Source organism: Castor canadensis, chromosome 16, assembly GCF_047511655.1.
Source record: "Castor canadensis chromosome 16, mCasCan1.hap1v2, whole genome shotgun sequence".
Lineage (NCBI taxonomy): Eukaryota > Metazoa > Chordata > Mammalia > Rodentia > Castoridae > Castor > Castor canadensis.
This window is the reverse complement of record NC_133401.1, coordinates 14,682,082-14,704,005: the sequence shown is the minus strand read 5'-3', so window position 1 is coordinate 14,704,005 and position 21,924 is coordinate 14,682,082. Positions and strand designations below refer to the sequence as shown.

Below are 21,924 nucleotides of genomic sequence, written 5' to 3'. Positions count from 1 at the left end.
CATAATATAATGTTATACAGTCACTTTAAAAATGTTTGTTGTGCTGGTTGAGTGGCTCAAGCAGTAAGAGTACCTGCTCAGCAAGCATGAGCCCCTGAGCTCAAATCCCAGTACCACCAAAAATTAAAAAAAAAAAAAAAAGTTTATTGCCAGTAGGGTGCAAGGGGCTCACACCTGTAATCTAGCTACTCAGGAGGCAGAGATCAGGAGGATCACAGTTCGAAGCCAGCCTGAGCAAATAGTTCATGAGACCCTATCTGGAAAATAACCATCACAAAACAGGGCTGGTGGAAGTGGCTCAAGCGGTAGAATGCCTGCTGAGCAAGCATGAGGCTCTGAGTTTAAATCCCAGTACCGCAAAAAAAAAAAAAAAAAAAAAAGTTTGTTAACTCAGTACCACTACCACCACAAAAACAATGGTTTCTTAAAAGGGGCCAAGGGTGTAGCTCAGTGGTACATATTGCCTAGCAAGTATGAGGCCCTGGGTTCAGGCCATTCAGTTCAAACACCAAATACAAAGTTTGTAAAAAAAATAATAATAATTAATTAATAATATGAGAAAATTCTCATAACTAGTGAAAAATCAGTATACTAAGTTATATACAGGCCAGGCACTGGTGGCTCACACCTGTCATCCTAACTACTTAGGAGGCAGAGATCAGGAGGATGGCGGTTGATGCCAGCCCAGGCAAATAGTTCACAAGATCCTATCTCATGATAGGGTAGAAGGGCTGAAGGTGAAGGCCCTGAGTTCAAGCCCCAGTACTGCAAAATAATCATCATCATCATCATCTTGTATCTTAGAACCACAGACCATTTAGCTAGAGAAACCTCTACAACCACATGGTCTAAACTTCTTACTTAAAAGTGAGGGATCCAAGGCAGGGAGAAATTAAGAGAATAAGTCATCAGATCAAGGTCATAATACCAATGTCATTCTACTCTTCAAAAACGTTCCAATAAATTCCAAGCTCCTTAGTGTAGCATAAGCCCATCGAAACCTGGTGTCAACCTACCTATTAAACTTCATCTGTCCTTGCTCTCCCCAAAGCCCCTGGGTTCTGACCTCACTGGTTTCTCTGGACCCCTAAACTCATGCCATTGGTCTCCTTGTGATGTTTTCCTGGAGGGCCCCTCCCCTATCCTCTCCCCATCCACTCGTGCAGGGTTCACTGGTTCAGGAAGGCTTCCCAGAGCAGCTTAGCCCCTAGGGCAGCTCTCCTGCCTCCAAACTGCCAAAGCTCTTGCTGCCTTTGATACATGTTGGCCAATGGTATGCTACATGCACTCCCAGTATTGTGATTTACCTGTTTACCTGCCATATTACAGCTCACCCCATCTAGAGTGTAACATCCTCAAAAGGAAGGGACTGTGGTTTCTATTTCTCTACGGTCCCCAGCTGCACCTAACTGTGACTGTGAACATCTACTAAGCCCTGAAGTATGTAACTTGCTGTTCTAGGAGTTTTGTGCATGTTAATTCATACGATTCTCACAAATTTCCCACAGATGAAAAACTGAGGTGCAAAGAAGATGAATACACTGTCCAGGTCACACAACTAAAAAGTGGCACATGATGGGAATTCTTAGACACAAACCATAATGCCTGTAACTCAACCAGTGCCTTGAAGGGAGCAGATATGCCAGAACTGCTCACTGACTGACCGGCCCATTCCCAGGACAAGGCAGAGAGCCAAGGTACACACAACAAGGAAAACAACAAGCTTGACGCTTGCTTCCTGTGAAGCCCATGACTGGGTTTCCCCAGATCCTTGCAGGGTCTTCTTAGCTTCCTGGCACTGACCTTTCACTCCAGGCCAGTTTAGGCAGCAGCCCCACTCTGCTGCACAGTCAGCTGATCTGGGATCCCTGACTAAATGTGTAAGATGTTAGGAGTAAAAAGCCAGATTCTCTGAAGCAAGAGTCAGAAAAATTATTCTTGAGCAACTAGTTTGTAATGAGGGAGGCCCAGTTTCAGCTATTGTTTTTCTTTCGGGGCCTGTCGGGCAACTCTGGAATCAAAGGAACAAGACTTTTGCTAATAAACCCTATCTAACAGAGCTGGACTGGAAGAAGCCCTGGCACCTTGCAAAGCCCAGGTCAGTGGCAGGACTCATCTCTCTCCTGCCTTGCCCTGTCCTAGGGCCACGTTTTCCACATGCCACGCACGCATCAGCTTGTCTTAGAAGGCAGGCTTCTCTACGCTGGTGGCAATAGCTACCATGACTGAGTGACAACTGTTTGTCAAGCACTATACCAGGTGCTTTAACTGTCTTTCTCAGTTAATCCTTGTCAACATACCATGGACTACACAGTCAAGTGCCATAATTAGGGGACACAGGCTCCAGGGCCAAACTACCCATCTTCTGAATTCTAACTCTGCCACCTATGGTTGAGAATTAACCAGATAAATAAGTGTCAAATGCTCAATACGTGTTAGCTATTATTATCACTGCTATGTGGGTGTCAACTCCATTTCAGATATAGAGCAACTGAGGCTTAGAGAGTTTAAGTCAATCATCCAAGGTCACATACTCGGTAAAGGACAAAGCTGATTTAAGTCCAGATCTAGTCTGCCTAACTCCAAAGGCCCTGAACACACAGTGGTTGGACTATCCCCCACCCCCACCTCCAAGGCTGAAGTGTACTTAGGGAGCAGCTGGTCAGAGTTACAACAGGACTCAGGTTATAACCAAGTTCCCAGGGTTGTCCTGGAGAAGCGGAAATGCGTAGGTCCCAGGGCCAACATGAAGAATGTGAGGACTGGAAAATCATTATTCTACCCTCAGCAATTTTGTCCAAATGATATCAGGCTAAAATGAACACCAAAGGCACTATTGAAGGAGGAAAGAAGTCACAAAAGGGCATCACTAAGCTTAGAATGGAGAAGTCCCAGCCATGCTGCATAGGTACCTTGGTGCAGTAGAGGGGACATGAGATTAGTGTGTAAGCCTCAGACAAAACTTGGTTAGTCTGAGCATGTCTTGTGCATCTTTCTCCCTGCCCCACCCTGAGCTACTGCCCAACATCCTTATCTAAACACAGTAAAGTAATTGTAGGTCCATAGAGACAATCTGCAAGGCCCAAATTGCCCTGCCTCTCCTACTAATGCCATCTTACTGCTAATGTTCTTCAGAACAGCTATTAGATCTGGTTTTAAACCCCCACCTCTGCCCCCACCCAGGAACCACTCCTTGCTTTCTCCGGGAGAGCTCATGAACACTTGCATCTTGTGGAGATAAGGGACAAAGCGAAAGACAATGACAGATGCCATCCCTACTGTGTTTCCTGGCACAGAATTTCCTAAGGAGCCCAGTTCCTCCTTTCCATGATCACTGTGCTCCTGAAAGGGAGTGTGAGAGAGGCACCAACTGTCTTCCTGTTCCGTTCTCCTTGATTGGCCTCTGCAGCGTCTCATCTCCCTGTCTGGTTTTGGGAGACCCCAAAGACTTACTAGTGGTATGTAGGCACTAATAGCTTAGAACTAAGTGAATTGGCCCCCACAAAGCCTTGTTCAAGAATATGCAAGCTCCCTGGGTGCCAGTGGCTCACACCTGCAAGCCTAGTTACTCAGGAGGCAGAGAAGAGGAAGATCACTGTTCAAAGCCAGCTTAGGCAACTAGCTTAGGCAGATAGTTCACAGGACCTTGTCTTGAAAATACCCAACACAAAACAGGGCTGGTAGAGTGGCTCAAGTGGTAGAGCACCTGCCTAAGTACCACCAAAAAAGAAAGAAAAGAAAGCAAGAAAGAAAATACAAACTTTTGACTAGGGGGTAGCTCAAGTGGTAAGGTCCCAAGTTCAAATTCAAGTACTGCAAAAAAAAAAAAAAAAAGAAAAGACAAACTATTAGGACCTGAGGACAAGGATCTTATTTCATTTATCTTTACAAATTCAGCAGCTGGTTGGTATACAACAAATAGCATATACCTATGTCATATACCTACCAGCTACTTAATTTTTTTTCCAAAACATTTCCTATGTCTATTACTGAACCAACCTACTAATCCAAAGCATTAAAAACAAAGATAAAACAGACTCCCAATAAAACATGTCCAGCTGCCCAGTGATGATATTTTCAAATTGATATGATAAATGATGATGACCTTGATATGATTAAAAAAAAAACATGTGTACCATATTGTGTACAATTCTTTACAGACCCACCTTGGTTATTCTCCAGTGTCTCCTCTGGGAGCTGTACCTGATTGTATTACCAGTTTTCAGGAATCACTTCATCCTGAAGACTTGTGAGAGGACATGATAAAGGCTGGTGGGTAGCTCAGTAGTAGAACACACTCTTAGCGTCTGTGAGGCCCTGGGTTCAATCTCCAGTGATGGAAAAAAGAGGAGGCACCTGCAGCAGAGAAGGAAGTAAGGAACAAAGTCAAGTGCGCACAACACAATGGAAAAGTGGAAAAGAGGAAGAGTAGAGAAGAATGGAACTATTTTTTGGGGGGAGGAGAGCTGAGGATTGAACAAACCCAGGGCCTTGCACATCCTTAGCAAGCACTATACCCCTGAGCTACACCCCCAGCCCTAGTGACACTATTTTTAAAGGTCAAAATGCCTAAATATCAGTTAGAAACAAAACACTAATCTGACCAGTTTCCTGTTTTCAACTTGTCTCTGATCTTCCCAGAATAGGATTATACCCCTATCTCAGAAACTCTTTTCTTTTTTTCTTTGTTTTTGGCAGTACTGGTGTTTGAACTCAGGGCCTTCCGCTTGCTAAGCAGGCACTCTACCACCTGATCCACTCCACCATTCCTTCTCAGAAATGCTCCAAGCTGGGCACTGGTTGCTCCTAGCTACTCAGGAGGCAGAGATCAGGAAGATCACAATTGGAAACCAGTCTTGGGCAAATAGTTCCAAAGACCCAATCTTAAAAATACCCAACACAAAAAAAGGGGCTGGTGGAGTGGCTCAAGTGGTGGAACACCTGCCTAGCAAGCATGAGGCCCTGAATTCAAGCCCCAATACTGTCAAAAAAAAAAAAAAACAGTAATAAATACAAAACAAATTTTAAAAAGAAACTCTCCAATCCTCTTGTCGAACTCACAAATCCAAGGGTGGTAGCTGGTGATGACTAAATAGTCAACACCCAGTTTCTGCGACCTGACCTCACAGTGTTCAGGAAGGTTTGGGTTTCACCCTTCACCTTCACCTTCCCAACCCCTCATGTGACACACCCAAGAATAAAGAAAGGTGGATTAAGGAAAGTGCTAACATTTTATCATCCTCTGACAGCACAATTACCAGCAGGTTACACACAAAACGCAGAAATATAGAGTAAACCTGGCTCCTGAATCATTTCCTGTCAGCATCAACTTCAACTGATTCCACACTCTGATGCATATGTGCACACCCACACAACAGCAATACACTTGTACACACTCATTACATGCACCCTAAACGCCTAAGTGGCTGTGACATAAAAGACTTTAGGACACTGAATGGATTCACATATGTGTTATAGGAGCTCCCCAAACAATATTAACCAGCATAAGAATATAACCCCCTTCCGTGAATTTGATCAAAGCACATTATATGCATATATGCATATCACAATGAAACCCCTTTGTACAATTAATAGGTACCAATTAAAAAATCAAAAGAAGAACCTGAGCACTGGTGGCTCATGCCTGTAATCCTAGCAAGGCAGGAGGCAGAGATCAGGAGGATTGCAGTTCGAAACCAGTCCTGGGCAAATAGTTTGAGAGACCATATCTTCACAAAACCCAACAAAAAAGGACTGGTGGAATGATTCAAGTGGTAAGAGTGCCTGTCTAGCAAGTGTGAGACCCTGAGTTCAAAGTCCCCAAAAAATAAACAAAAAAATATAACTCCCACCTCACAGTAAATGAGTGCTGGGAGCTAGCATGCACACTTCTCTCTGTGCCCTGTGTGTTCCACTGGATTCAAGGGGAAAGGGAAAATATCAGATACCATGATGGCTGTGAAAAGAATTTCCTACTATTTGTTTCAAGGGAACCACAGGCAGGAAACAGTCAGGAAATTTACCAAAACAGTCATCACCTACTCCAGACTGTTAATATGATATTCAGGAGTAGGCCACATAAGAAGCTGGCGATCAGAAAGGAAAGTCACAACAGTACCAAACTGAGCACTGGCAGCGAACCTGCCAGTGGGGCTCCTGGCTTTGGAGGCCGCCCTCTGCATAACACAGCAGGCATCTTCAGCCCAGTGAAACGCAGAGCTGTCAGTGAAGAGACATGATTTCAGCTCATAACCTGCTTGTTTGAGGGGGAGGAGGAAGGTAGCCACATGTGACAAAAAAAGAAGCATTCGGTGCTCTGCCGCACCTGCCCCTGCCTCCCTGCTGCTAACCACAGAATTGGAACTTGAAAGCAAGAAGGAACATGAAAGATGAACTCGCTCAAAGCCAGCAATTTACAGATGAGAAAACTCAGTCTGGTGTGGCAAGTGACTTTGTCAGAACAACAAAGGAAGTTGGTAGCTCAGCTGTCACAGACCTCCCCTCACTTCTGGATCTCCCTGAAGCCAGAGTGTACGAACATCTCAGAAAGTAAACTGCCGTCCTCATCCAAAAGTGGGGACTCTTCCCTACTGGGCCATCCCTTCAAACTGCTAGTGGGTGAGGTAGAAGGAGAAAGAGTCCTATTTCCTCTTGCCTCTTAACACTGCCTAGCTCTGAAAAGAGAGGACATGAAAGACAGCTGCTGCAGGTGACAGGATCTCCACCTCACACCTCAGGCTTCATGGACTCACTATTCTCCACCCAACTCCCTCTGCAGCTCCCACTCTGAGAATCAGCTAAACGTCACGTGGAGCTCCACCTCTGCTGTAGAGGGTCCAGTGAAGTAGAGTGACCTGAGAGGAGACTCAACTGACTGCCCCTCTCCAGTGCTCATCCCCCACTGAGCACCAACCCACTCAGAGGTTCCATCTCCTCCCCCCACCCAACCCCACCCAGGTGGTAAGCCCCCCTGGGGACAGGGAGAGAAGTGAAACCCATCCCTGAGGGGAATGGGTGGGGACAGGGTATGAGAGGGACAGAAACAAATGAAGGGTGAAAGGAAAATGTGAATCAGAGACGTTGTCTCAAAATGGTTCCTCTCACTGGTAGAGTGGCTCAAATGGTAGAGCGCCTGCCTAGCAAGCATGAGGCCCTGAGTTCAAGTCCCAGTACCACAGAAAGCAAAAAAAGAAAAAAAAAGTCTTCTCTCACATTAAGGCCTGTGGGATTTCATCCACTCTCAGTCCTCCCAACCTGAGCCTTGAAAGAGCTCAGAGAAAGAAAGAGACCTCACAGAGGAGTAAGACCCCCTCAGTTGTGGGGGCCAGAGAAGCCAAGATTCCCCTGCCTTCCAAAATGCAGTCAGCCAGCCAATCTGTAGGCCTCAACCATCAGTGTTGAGAACTTTTGCTTTCCTGACCCAAGGTGAGGTCTACAGATCTTACCCTCACTTCCTACAATCTTTCTGCTGTTGACCTGGAGTCTACCTGAGCAGCATTCTATGTCTTAAGACAAAATGAAAAAAACAAACAAAGGTAGAATTACTGAGCTATGCAGAACTTCTAAGGGTTAAAAGACCCCCAGGAGCTTACCTTCAAATTCTGGCTCTAGCACACAGGCTACAAGGCCCTCAGCTAATGAGTATACCTTAGTTCCCTCTTCTGTAAAATGGGTCTTATCAAAGTACCCACCCGCCATTGTGAGGATCAAATGAGGTAATAGTGGTTTAGTACATGGCCTGGAAGTCAAAGGCATGCAATATTTGTTGGCTATTAGTATTTTACATTGTAATATAGACAATATTACAATTTTCCTGCCAAGAAATTGAATAGGCCAAGTAATTTTATTTTTGTTTATTTTTTTAGTATACTGGGTTTTGAACTCAGGGTCTTGCCTTTGCTAGGCAGGCACTCTACTGCTTGTGCCATGTCCTCAGCCCTTTTTGCTTTACTTATTTTTCTAATAGGGTCTCACACCATGATTCTCCTATTTAACGTTTCCTGAGTAGCTGGGTTTAGGGGCACGTGCCACAATGCCCAGTTTTTATTGGTTAAGATGGGATCTTGCAAACTTTTCTGCCCAGGCTGGCTTTGAACCTCAATCCTACCAATCTCTGCCTCTTGAGTAACTAGGATTGCAGATCTGACCCACCACATCCAGCTTAGGCCAAGCAATTTTAAGCTGTCAGAAGTCTTCCCAGCAGATTTTAGACCTACTAACCAACTTTTAGTTTCATCATTCTTAGTGACCTCTTTACCCTTCTGGTCTCACTCCTCCCCTTCTGACACATGAACACAGTGTTCTCAATAGAACTTTTCATTTGTACTGTGCTTTTCATGGTTTGTAATGAGTGTCAACATTTTTATAGAAGGTATTTTAACCTGCCCCCAAAGTCTTTCCTTTTTCTGCCTCTCTCCTTCTTGATTCAAAGGCCCTCAGTTTCCAAGAGTTCCTAGTAACTAATATGTGACCCCCAGGCTAAGAATATCTGACCAAAACCCTGAAAAATCACTGTGGATCAATAGAAAAAAGGCTGGACCAAGATCACACAGCCATGTGCCTTGTGATAGAGGAGGCTAATCCTACAATTCTTGCAGAGCCAGAGACCTTCTGGGCTCACCCTCTTCTCCTCCTTGCCCTCCACTGCTCCTAGCTCCCTCAGCCTCCTGGAGCTTCAGCTGAGTTCTTCCCACTGCCCATGTGATAGCTCCACAAGGATAGCCCACAGGTGTCTAAACATACCCCAAACATAGTTTAGCATCTCTTTATCCCAGGGCTAAAGACATCTGAGCCACCCCAGAGCCTGAATCAGAGCCACCTTCAGGCCCTACCCCACCACCTCCTCTTCCCCTCTGGTCAGTCAAACACCTGCCAATTTTCAAGTGACCCTTGCTGCACTCTGCTCTTCATACCCTCTGTTCTCCCAGCTCAGGTCAGTCTCTCAGGGGAACTCTCCACAGATACAGTTCCTTCAACAAACCAGCTACCAGGACCAGCATGTGTCCTGAAACCCAGATCTGATCAGCCCACTTTCCACTTAAAGCCCCTTCTGATACTACACTCACAAGGTTCAGACTCCTAAATCTGAGCATCAAGACTTTCATGATCTGGTGAGACTCTACCCTTCCCGCTACCAAAGAGACTCAGAATATAAGAGCTAGCCAAAAATATCTACCCACTCTACTTGCCTAAAAGATCACTGACAGCATCATCCTCAAAAGGAGACATGAGACCTAAGAGTTGGTCCCCTCTTAGATGGACATTAGCCAAATTGATTTTATCTGTGGGTAGATCCTTGGGGCCAGAAGGGATAATACAGATTTTTTTCCTGCATTACTGGGGTTTGAACTCAGGGCCTCACGCTTGCTAAGGAAGTGCTCTACCACTTGAGCCACTCCACCAGCCCTTTTTTGTAATGGGTATTTTCAAGATAGGGTCTCCCAAACTATTTGCCTACAGCTGGCTTCAAACCATTATCCTCCTGATCTCTGCCTCCCAAGTAGCTAGGATTACAGGTGTGAGCCACTGGCACCCAGTGGGATCATACAGATTTCATTGAGGAAGAACAAAGAAACTGCACCACTAGAGCCTTCAAGCTTCAGGGATTGAGTTCATCTAGTCACATCTCATTTTGTAGAAGGCACAGGTAAGGCCTAGAGAGACAAATCTACTTATTCAAGATCACAGCTCAGTCACCAGCATCAGGACCCAGGTCCTAGCCCACAATTCTGTTCCTTCTGCCAATAAACTTCGAAGATTCTCTCATGTACAACTGTCTAGGATTCCCACAAGTTTCCCTTTTTGCTGAACACAGCTCAGGACTCCCTCCTCCCCACCCCCACAAGCCTGTAGGCTTTAAGATGACCTAAAAGGAACAGAACAGGAAGGCATGAGCTTTGGAACGGGTTCAGGTTGGAACTCCAGGGGCCAAACACAAGGCCTTTTGACTATAGAAAAAAATAGGCCCATTGTTTCAGTGGGTGGAACCAAACCATACCAGGAGCTGGGAAAGCAGTTTCTTTGTGCCCAGAGATGAGGACTTGGCCCTATATTAGGGTGGGTAGGAGGGAGAGGAGAAAGGAACATGCACTTTAAGAAAACAGAGGTGATTGCAAACAGTTCTTACCCCTGAGTTTGGTTTGATTGGGTTTTTTTCTTCACTTAGTGCTCTATATGGCTTAAGTCCCCCAGGATCTAGGAGGGCTGGGAAAAGGTGTGGCTTCCTGGAGTTTAGAGGCTCAAGAAGAGATTTAGGTGGTTCCATTATGAGGCTATTCGAGAAAAAAGCCACTGTATCATTTCCCTAAGTGCTAATGAAAGAACAAAATAAAAACCTCAAAGCAAAGCACCCCCACACACACATACATCCAAGGAAACAAATCCTCCTCCAGCAAAATATAAGGCACCTATCAGGGGATTGGAGCCCTGCTCCCCTCAGTACTGCAAGAAACAGTAGAATGTTATAAACAGTAAAAACTGAGCCTTAAACAATAAAGATTTCATGAGAACTTTCTCCCCTACCACCAAGTCTGGAGGTCACTTGATATTGATTCCAGGTTGCCAGAGTGTCCCCGTTCACCCCATAAAAAGTTGCTGACCAGCCAGGTGCAGTGGCTCACATCTGTAATCTCAGATACTCAGGAGGTGAAGATTGGGAGGATGGTGGTTCAAAGCCAGCCCAAGCAAAAAATTAACTAGACCCCATCTCAATCAACAAGCTGGGCATGGTGGTACATCCCTGTGTGCCTATGATCCCAGTTATTCAGGAGGCTGTAGGTAGGAGGACAATCATCTGAGGCTGCCCTGGGCAAAAGTGCAAGACTGTAGCTGAAATAACTAAAATAAATGAAGCAAAACAAGAAGAAAAAGGAGGAAGAGAAGGAGGAAAGAAGAAAGAGCTGGGGGACCAAAGGACAATATCTAGCTTACCGTCAGGACAAGGTCCTCCCTTCCTGCTTTACACAAGCTATCCTTCTTCCTGCCTTTGCATAAATTGTGCCTTTACCTGTAACGTCCTTCCTTCCTTTGGCCTGCCTTTAGCAAATTCATCCGTAAGCTCAAACAGCACGCTGTCTTGGAGTTCTGCAAGGGGCTCACGAGGTACACTGAACACAACTCTGTGACACAACGGCATGATGATCTTTTTAATTTTTTTTGCTGGGGATTGAACCCAGGGCCTCATTTAATTTTTTTATCTTTGAAAATTAAGATATATAATGTAAAAAGAAGATAACTATTTCCCATAGTCTACTTTCTACCTATAATCTAGACTTAATCATTTTTCAACATTTTGGCTTATTTCTGCAGTCTCTTTTTCTGTGGGACAGTCTGTAGCCTCCTGGAACACAAAGACTACCTACATCTTTTTTCCCAGTCCTCACACTTCTGGAGGTCTGAGTGCAAAATGGGTCTCGCTAGGCCAAATCAAGGCATTAGCAGGACAGTAATCCTCCCAGAGGTTTGAGAGGTGAATCTGCCTCCTTGCCTGATGAAGCTTCTAGGCTCATTCCTTGGCTCATGGCCCTCTTCCATTTTCAAAGCCAGCAACAGCCAGTGGATTACTTTAAGATATACTCTCACACCCCATCATCTGTCCCAGACTCTCCTGCCTCCCTCTTTCACTCACAAAGACCCTTGTGATTATTTTGGGCCCATCCAGATAATCCAGATTGATCTCCCATCCCAAGATCCTAACTTCATCACATCTACAAAGTCCTTTTTGCCAAACAAAATAACATTCACAGATTCCAGGTGATGTGAGATGGACATTTTAAGGAGGCTATTATCCTGCCTAACACAGAAACTTTTTATAAACTTCAACCATTACAAAAATTCACTTTACCTTCCTTTTCTGTCTTTCACCTGTCTGTCTGATAAAGAAGCAAGAAGATTAACTCTGAGGCAAAACACACTAGCCATGCCTGGATGTCTTGAACCTGTCACTTCATCTCCTTCAGCCTCATTTCTCATCTGAAACACAAGGCTAACTCTTAACTGCAACAGAAAATGACAGTAAAAACGTTAAGACAAGTAGGGTACTAAACACAGTGCCTAATGCACAATGATCCTCAGTAAGTGTCCTTTCGTGCATTCCTCTCACCATCCCATTTTCTCTCCCCTTTGGCCATTTTTCTCTCTTGTCTTCAGATGCTTATTCAGTCTAACCTACCATTTAGCAGAGAGAGCCGATTCTCCTGTGATTCTGCTTTAGCGTTCTTGTGACAGTCTACTATTTACCCAAGGCAACCCTCTATATTTATAGGAAGAGAACTGTTTTTAAAAAAGAAGTGCTTTTTATGTTCAAATAAAACTTACACATGCTTCCTCCATACCAGTACCAACTATGCTCGGGACATTCATTCATTTCCTTATTAAAGTCTTCTTTGGTCATTCTCTTTACATGTTTTGAATAAAGACAGTACAGACACAAAAATCAGGAGCTGGGCCACAATAAGGAATTCCCTTAGCAAGGAGAAAGCTATTTGCAGAACATTCCCTGAGGCCTGTTTCTAGCTTGGCCTTCAGCGAAGCCATTTGACTCTAGGATACTTTCCTAGACCTCCAGAAGATGATAACTGTGATAGAAGCCACAACTGGTCCAGCTACCCCTGCTGTTGGGTAAAGTATTTTCATAGAATGTTGTGCATCTTTCCACTCCTGGAACTTAAGCATCCCCCTGCCATTTTCATCTCCAACAGACCTACCAGGGTCCTGGCTGCAAAATACCACCCCATCCTAGATAACCAGGATGGTACCTTTGCCTATTCCCATAATTACAATCATTCACACTTAGTCAGCATCATTGCATGCCAGTTACTATCCTAAGGGCTTTACAGATAGCCATAGTCCTCAAAAAAATTCTGTGAATGTTATCATCCCCACTTTACAATTTAAAATGGCTGAGGCAGGAGGTTAAGGGATGTACCCAATGTGACATAACTCTGTAATTTAACTTCATCCCCCATCAATTTGGGCAGCTATCCCAAGAGTTCTGAGATCTGTGAACAAAATCCACCTTCCGGGATGATTTTTGTCTCCTCTACTTTTGGGTTTGACAGTCAGCATTTTGTTTTCTGTCCTACCCTTTACCTGGGCACGTGTTCCCTAACACCACACTCACAATTTCACAGCCTTCATAAAACATGGTTTCTATGAACCTCACTGCCTTTTAGGAAAAGGCAGGGCCAGGTTCCCAGTTCTCATAAAAAGTCATTTTTACTGATCTGTCAACTATTTGCACAGCCATGCTCTGGCCACAAAAGGGGTCCAGGGAAAGAGAATATAATAAGGAAGTAGAAAGAGGGAGCGTCCCTGGAACAGTCACAAAAGGGAGGAGATTCTAAATCCAGAAACAGTAATAAAACACACCCAGTGCTTGTGTCCTTTGTACAATGCCAGCCCCACCTGTCTCTTTCCATGCCTGTTGGCATCCAACTTCCTTCTCAGCAGTCCCTCCTGGCCTCACTTTCATAGGCCAATAGTAGAGGTCTAGAAGCTGGGACCAGCCTGAGTGAACACTGAGCTGGAGGGGTGGTAGAGGCAGGCAAAAGGAAAGGAGGAAAGACTCTGACTCACCTATGTACACATCCCTGGGCAGGGAAGGGATTAATGAAGGTTTAAGGAGTTGCACTTCCTCCATGCTGTCTGACTGACAGCACAGGAGTGGGTGTGGAAAGCATCACAATCCTCTCCCATTTAGATACTCACTGTCCCTCCTTTCTGCTGACTGTAACCCCTCTGTTGGGTTACATTCCTCTCTCTATGGGTCACTTGTTTACTGAATTGTATTTCAGGAAAAGAAATTTCAGTTGGATTCCTTAAAGACCCAAGCATTCCATTCAGTTCAAGAGTGTCTGTCATCTTATCTTAGTGATGATCAGGCATAAAAAAAAATTTTAAAAGCTTACACCATTCGGGGGGAACACTGAACTATAAAAAGTACAAAGGAAAGAGCTCACTTTGTGCTGGAGACCTGTATATTTGCACCTCACATATAGCTCACTCTAGTCCGATCTTCCAAGAAGTCAATTAATGAGCTGGCAGAGTGACTCAAGTGGTAGAGCACCTGACTAGCAAGTGTGAGGCCCTGAGTTCAAAACTCTGTAACACCAAAAAAAAAAAGAAAAAAGCAAATTAACTTGTCCCTTAGAACTGGTAAAAAGTAGAACCAGGATTTAGATTCATGTTATTTCTGAATCTAATGTTCATGTTTTCACTTACCCGAATTCAAAGAAAGGAAAGATGATGGCTTTTAACGGAAATAATTATAAAAGGCCTGACCTGAAGTGGATCTTTAGGAAGGTGAACAGGAAGGCAAGAATATTGTAGGGAAAAGGAAAAGAATTACAAGTTCAGACATGAGAAAATAAAATGTGGGTCAGGCCCAACTGTGCAGGTCAAGAGAGTAGAATGGGGTCATGCCATGCCTTGAATGGCAGCCTAAGGAATTTGAACTTCATCTTACAGATGACAGGAGTAAGTGGAAAGCTTTGTAGAAGCTTTGGCTAGACAGCATTTTCAGAAAGATAATAATATTAGATAAGATAACATAGAGAAGTGGTTTCTAACTTGGGCAATTCATTAAAATTACCTAGAAGCTTGCTTACTTGCTTGCTTTTTAAAATATTCAGTCTTGAAATAATTTCATATCCTCAAAAAAGTCATAGTGCCCGTGTACTTTTCACTCAACTTTCCCAAATACTAAAATTTCAGAGCTCTACAACACGATCATCAAAATCAATACATTATCATTGATACCTGACAAGGAGCTGTCTATAGCCCTTGCTCAAAATCTGTCTACCTTCCCACTAATGTCCCTTTTCCTGAACCAGGATCCAACCTAGGATCACACATCGCATTTAGTTGTTTTGTCTCTCTTAGTCTCCTTTGAGGCTTCCCAGCCCCCACAGTTTAGGAGATGGATCCCAGGACCTCCTGCATGGTAGGCAAGTGTGGTACCACTGAGCTACATCCCCAGGCTCCTTAGTCACCTTTTGTGTGTGTGTGGTACTAGGGTTTGAACTTAGGGCCTACCTACACCTTGAGCCACTTCACCAGCCTTTTTTTCTGATGAGTTTTTTTGAGATTGGGTCTCATGAACTATTTGCCCAGGCTGGCTTTGAACCATGATCCTCCTGATCTCTGCCAACTAGGATTACAAATGTGAGCCACTGGCCCTGGCCTTAGTCATCTTTAATCTGGGATGGCTCCTCAAACGGTTCCTCTTTTATCTCATGACCTCAACATTGTTTGTTTTCGTTGTTTCACTATACAGACCAGGCTGTCCTGAAACTTCAGATTCTCTTGTCTCAGCTTCCCAAGTGATTACAGGCATGCACAACCATACCTACTGACCTTAACATTTTTGAAGCTGGACTTATCTAATAAACTCTCACAATTAAACTCAAGATATGCATTCTTGGCAGGAATAACTCAGAAGTGATTCTGTACCTTCTCAGTCCACCATAGGAGGAGGCCCAGGACATCCCTCATTGCTGGTCATGTTAACCTTGAGCACTTGGTTAAAGTTCCTCCACCATAAAATGGCTATTTTACTTGGAAGCATTCTTTTGCGTGTGTGTGTGTTGGACTGGGGTTTGAACTCAGGGCTTCATCCTTGCAAAGCACGTGCTCTATTGTTTGAGCCACACCTCCAGTTCATTTTGCTCTGGTTATTTTGGAGACAGGGTCTTGTGAACTATTTACCCAGGCTGACCTAGAACCATGATCCTCTTGATCTCAGTCTATCACGTAGCTGGGATTACAAGCATGAGTCACCAGTGCCCATTTTGGAAGTGTTCTTAAACTACCAATGTCTAGGCCAAAGCTTAGACCTTAGACCAATCAATGAGAATCTTTTGGGGTCAGGCACAGGCTTCTTTTCTTTTTTCCTCTCCTTATTTTTGGCAGTATTGGGAGATTGAACTCAGGGTCTCACACTTACTAGGCAGGTGCTCAGCCACTCTGCCACGCCATTTTTGTGTTGGGTATTTTTGAAATACACAAAGTTTCAAAAGGTATTTGTCTGGGCTGCCTCCAGGGCAGGTGTTAAAAGCCCTGGATTCTATCCAGCATCCAGGCCTAGAAACCAACAGTGAAGATTAGAATCCTGGTGATCAGCAAGAAAGCCATTCCTTGGGGCTCTCGTTTTCAAAGAACATCCAGTTCCAGGCACATCTGGACTTTGGCATGGACTCATGGTAGGAGAAAGGAAGCAAAAATCCCCTGATTAGGAAAGTGATAGGTTAGCAGACTGCTGTCCAATAAAAAAAAAAAAAGAAAAGGCAGGATGCTTAAGTGCCAGCCTTCCTGATCTATTTTCTTTTCTTTTTTTTTTTCTCCTGATCTATTTTCTATCTAAACCTCAAGGAAACCTTTGCTGCAGTGAAAGCATAGACCATATAATTTTACTATCCTAAGCCTGACACGAGCTCCCAATTGTCACTGACAAGGAGAGAATAATAAATATCCAACTACACATGCCAACAAGCACACTTCTGGGTTGAATTAATAATCCACAGAATCCAGGTCAGACGTACACGCTTCCCTTAAACAATTCTGCCCTCACCACTTGGTCTTTCATCCTGAATCTCTTTTCAAGCAAGAGGGTAAGGACCTGCTATAAATTTATGAAATAGGAAAGTGTACACATCTCCTGTAACTGGACTGTTGAAGTAACAAGATACTATCTTCAACTTCCTTACATTATTATCTTGCAGTTGCCATAAAGAATTTCATCAGAACTCCAATTTGACCAAAATCCAGAGGGAGGAAGTACTCTGACCAGGGTTGACCCTAAGGTCTTCACATGGTCTGGCAATGCTCATACAGAAAGAGCAACTAGGAGGCAATAATTTTCTAACACTCAGAAAGTACTAAAAGAAGCTGAGCACCAGTGACTCATGCCTGTAATCCCAGCTACTTGGGAGGCTGAGAATGGGAGGGTTGCAGTTCGAGGCCAGCCCAGGCAAATAGCTCTCAAGACCCCATCTCCAAAATAACCAGAGCAAAATGGACTAGAGGTGTGGCTCAAAAGGTAGAGCACCTGCTTTGCAAGCATGAAGCCCTGAGTTCAAATCCCAGTCCCACCAAAAAAAGTACTAAAAGAGAATTAATTGTTATCCCTCAAAAATCACATAGCCAATAACCTTCAAGCATCTCTATGGAGTCTTACTGAGAAGGTTGGCACAGAATTGCTAATGCATGGGTGAAATAATTCATAAAACAATGAAGTCAAATGGGTCAGGAAGGCTAGGAACGTTTTCACAAAAAGCAGCAGGATTCAGGTCAGGCCTTTGAATGGTTAGATCATAGGGAAACGGAGATAAAGAGAGGCATAGCAAAAGGCACCTAGGTATTGGGTACCATTGTGGACACTGACCTTTTTTTTGGTGGTACTGGGGTTTGAACTCAGGGCCTCAATGCTTGCTAGGCTTGTGCTCTGTCACTTGGGCCACTCCACCAGCCCTTTTCTGTGATGGGTTTTTTTCAAGGTAGGGTCTCGTGAACTATTTGGCCCATATGGTGTCAAACTGCGATCCTCCTGATCTCTGCCTCCCGTGTAGCTAGGATGACAGGCATGAGCCACTGGGGTGCAGCTGTGGATGCAGATTTTGAAGGCAATCTCAATCTCAAGAATGAGAGTGGTTTGAATGTCATTTCTCTTATGCATCTCAGGAATGGCGATCCTCAGGAAGCTGAAGTGATTTGCCGAGACTGGTAGTGGGTCTGCAATTAGAAACTGGGTATGTCTAACTCCACGGCCCAGGCCATTGCCACCATACAGGAGGACTGAATGCAGTATGTTTAGGAAACAGGAAGAAGCAGGGATAGCTACTGCAGAAAGATATTGTTAAGTAACAGGGAAGTTGGGTAAGCTTGCTAAAAGTGGGACCATATGTTGTGGGGCCATTAAAAACAAGACAGAGACATTTGAACTTGATCTTGTGATAACAAAAGATACTTTGAAGGGTTTGAGTGAGGGAGTAACCAAAGTGACACCTTGAGCAAAGACCGAAGAGGATGGTGAGAATGGAAGTTCTGAGTTCCTAAACAAAAGAGATACCACTAATAATGAAGCATACTCAGGGGGTGGAGGCAAGAAGATCACACACTGGGCAACACAGCCAGACAAAACAAACAGACAAAAAAGCCAGAAGCCAGCGGCTCACGCCTGTAATCCTTGCCACTTGGGAGGCAGAAACCAGGAGGATGGCAGTTCGAAGTCAGCTGAGACAAATGGTTTATGAGATGCTACACAAAAATCCCCAACACAAAAAAGGGCTGGCAGAGTGGCTCAAATGGTAGCGCGCCTAGAGCATCTGCCTAGTAAGCATGAGGCCCTGAGTTCAAATCCCAGTATCACAAAAAAAAGAGAGAGAGGAAAAGAGAAAGAAAAAGAGACAAAGGCAGAATCTCAAGTCCCACCAGAAGAACCAGAATCTGTACACATAACCATTAAAGTTTAAGAAGCACTTCTCTAAAATCCCTTCCAGTTCTAAAACATCAGTTATTTCATACTCATCTCAAGTCTGTAACTTTACAAGAGAATGTTTTAAAAGTTTACCTGTTCTTATTTGCGTGCCTTTCCTTTTGCTTAGTCCTAACAGCCCCTCTTAGATTTGCCCACTTCCTGGTAGAGTTCTTAGAAAACACCAGTGAGGCAGGTCTGCCACCTTGTGACCATGGTCAGTAAATACACCTAATTCTACCATTCTCACTAGTAAAGGAGGGGAAGGGTTAAATCCAAGTCACAGACAGATGAGAGAATCACAACACACAATGACTGCAAGTGACTCAGAAACAGCTCAGCTAGCATCACAGAGCAGTGTCACATTCCAAAGGGCAGTTTTTATTATAATATTCAATAATGTGCTTCCAAGCCAAGCTCTGACTTTATAACACTGTGACAGAGCCAGGTGCTGGTGGCTTACGCCTGTAATCCTAACTACTTGGGAGGCTGAGATCTGGAGGATCACAGTTCAAGGCTAGCCCAGGAGACTCCATCTCTAAAATAACCAGAGCAAAAAGGCCTGGAGGTGTGGTTCAAGTGGCAGAGCACCTGCTTTGCAAGCTCAAAGCCCCAAGTTCAATCCCCAGTCCCATAAAAAAAAAAAAAGACTCACTGTGACAGATATTTTCAGATATCCAGCTCAGGCCTCAACTCTGCCATTATCTGTGCGATTTTCCAGGAGACTTCCTTTACTGTAACAATCCTTTTTCATCTTGAGCCAAAATGTGTCTGATACATCCTCAGCAATCCTAGTCCTGCTCTCCAGAGACACCAAAGTAAGCCTAATACCTTACATATAACAACATAACAACCACCATGCTCGCCCCCTCCCATTTTCCCTCAGCCATTTCTCAAATGACATAACCTGAAGTCCCTATGACTCTCCTGTCATTTTCCTATGGGCTTGTGAAGTGTGAAACCACGGTGGAAACTTTGAACTCTAGGAGTGTTCTAACCAGAGCAGAAGAGCCACAAACTACCATTTCCCCATGCTACGGTGGAAACTTTGAACTCTAGGAGTGTTCTAACCAGAGCAGAAGAGCCACAAACTACCATTTCCCCATGCTGGCACCATGCTTATTCTTAGAAAGCTGGACTCCACAGCAGCTGATGAAGGTATACCTGTGCCTGTGTAGTGTAGGTACTTTGGTAGTTTGAACTCAGGGTCTCACATTTGCTAGGCAGGCACTCAACCACTTGAGCCACTCCACCAGCCCTTTTTTTTGTGCTGGATATTTACAAGATCAGGTCTCCAGAACTATTTGCCTAGGCTGACTTCGAACCTCAATTCTCCTGATCGCTGTGTTCCAAGTAACTAGTATTACAGGCGTGAGCCATGGACACCCAGCTCAGTTTTATTTTTAAAGAAGTATTTATGGGTACCTGTTGTGCACTGTGCATGGAGTGACAAAGAGGAATCAGACCTGCCCCTCTGCTCTAGGATGTGGAGGAAACTCATGTCAAAGCCAGACCACTACAGTTCAGTGAGAAATAGAACAGATGTAAAACAATGTATTTGTTGACCCGTTTCATCAATCCCTATGAAAAACCTTCCACTCTTGGTTTTCTGGGCTCAGTTCCCCTCATTTCAAGCTCAAGGGGAAAAAAAAGATAATGTAAATGTCTCAGATGGTCTTTTTCACAGTCACAGGTGGATTAGGCATTTTCCCCTGACTATTCAAGTGGATGCAGGCTCCCACTTCATTCTGGATGTGCTCGTTCTCCTTCCAGGGCTCAGTACATTTGCGTAAGCAGTAGCTAGGTGACTTCATACCGACAGAAAATCTAGAAAGTTAGGAAACTTGTGTTTTACTCCTGTGGTTTTGCGGCTAACAGACTGATGGTGGTGAAGTAATCATATAACTTCCCTATATTTCCACTTCTGCCAAGTTAGAGCATGTGGAGCAGATCTCCAGATGTCTGTGGATTGTGAGAGCATCAAACATTAACTCTTCTCGGCATCTGCCATTGAGCATATTCCAGGCACACATCAGGTACTCCAAGATCAATGTATTTGTGTGAGTAAATGACTGTCAGCAGAGCCAGATGAAGCACGGAATCAATCAGCAGATGTTTTATAATTCTGCCAAGTATACTGCAGAAGGGGGGAAAGCAGATATCCACGGCAGAATGGTGTTTTCTTCCTACTTCCCCCTTTCTCCTTCCTCTGCCTTTGCAAGTCAGGTACTGGGCTGGGTTTGAACTCAGGGCCTCATGCTTGCTAGGTAGGTGCTTAACCACTTGAGCCACTCTGCCAGCCCCAAAAGACTCTTTTTTTTTTTTTTCATTTTTCTTTTATTATTCATATGTGCATACAAGGCTTGGTTCATTTCTCCCCCCTGCCCCCACCCCCTCCCTTACCACCCACTCCACCCCCTCCCACTCCCCCCCCTCAATACCCAGCAGAAACTATTTTGCCCTTATCTCTAATTTTGTTGTAGAGAGAGTATAAGCAATAATAGGAAGGAACAAGGGGTTTTGCTGGTTGAGATAAGGATAGCTATACAGGGCATTGACTCACATTGATTTCCTGTGCATGGGTGTTACCTTTTAGGTTAATTCTTTTTGATCTAACCTTTTCCAAAAGACTCTTGATACAATGTTCCTGGGAAGGACTATAAGAAGTCCTCAGCTGGGCACTGGTAGCTCATACCTGTAATCCTAGCTACTCAGGAGGATACTGGTACCAAGCCAGTCTGGGCAAATAGCTTGCAAGACCCTGTCTTGAAAATACCCAGCACAAAAAAAGGGCTGTTGGAATGGCTCAAGTGGGAGAGTACCTGCCTAGAAAGCATAAGGCCTTGAGTTAAAACCCCAGTACTGAAAAAAAAAGTCTTCAATATTGTAAGAGAAAAGTCTATTTGTTCTAAGGGTGGGTTTTTTTCTCCTTTCTTTTCTTAAGGGTGTTTTGTATCAATGAACGTGCGGGACCCAAAGCTCTCTTCTATGATACATCCCACCCATGTTCGTGAAGAAAGAAACCAGACAGTGAACTAGAAGGCAGCCAGGATGTGCCTTCATTCTGAAGGCATGGGGAAACATGCTGAAGGACCCAGAGGAGGGTCTGATTTGGTGCTCCCTGATTCTGCAGTAGCCTCAGCAGAACCTATGACCAGCTTGGTTGGGAGAGAAAAGCAGGCATACCACACTCCTTGTACACGTGCGGCCATTTATCAGAAAGATTTTCTTTCTTCCTTTTTTTTGGTGGTCATCGGGTTTGAACTCAGAGTCTCATGCTTGCCAGGCAGGTGCTTTACTCTTGAGCTACTCCGCCAGCCCAAGATTTTCTTTCTTCTAATGAGTTGCACATCAGGGCATATTAAAGGGTTACGAAGTTATCATTCAATTCAACAAATATTTGTAGAGCACTCCCACAGTGCCAGGCCATACATGAGTCCAAAAAATACAAAACT

At 44.3% G+C, this 21,924-nt stretch overlaps 1 protein-coding gene and 1 long non-coding RNA gene across 3 annotated transcripts in view; one reads left to right on the top strand and one right to left on the bottom strand.

The window, feature by feature from the left end:
• The window catches only part of LOC109691873 (uncharacterized), a 62,628-nt gene that overhangs the window by 21,474 nt on the left and 19,230 nt on the right, over positions 1-21,924 (bottom strand). Inside the window, exons 1-2 of one of the 2 annotated variants that reach the window (XR_012442531.1) lie at positions 18,566-18,625; positions 4,167-4,356 (exon numbers count right to left, since the gene is read on the bottom strand). This is a non-coding gene — a long non-coding RNA (uncharacterized lncRNA). Of the gene's footprint in view, positions 1-4,166; positions 4,357-18,565; positions 18,626-21,924 lie in introns of those variants that run through there. The other variant, XR_012442532.1, reaches the window with a different exon arrangement.
• Positions 1-21,924, top strand: part of Cxcl17 (C-X-C motif chemokine ligand 17) — a 54,996-nt gene that overhangs the window by 17,975 nt on the left and 15,097 nt on the right. The gene's annotated exons all lie outside the window — the stretch shown is intronic.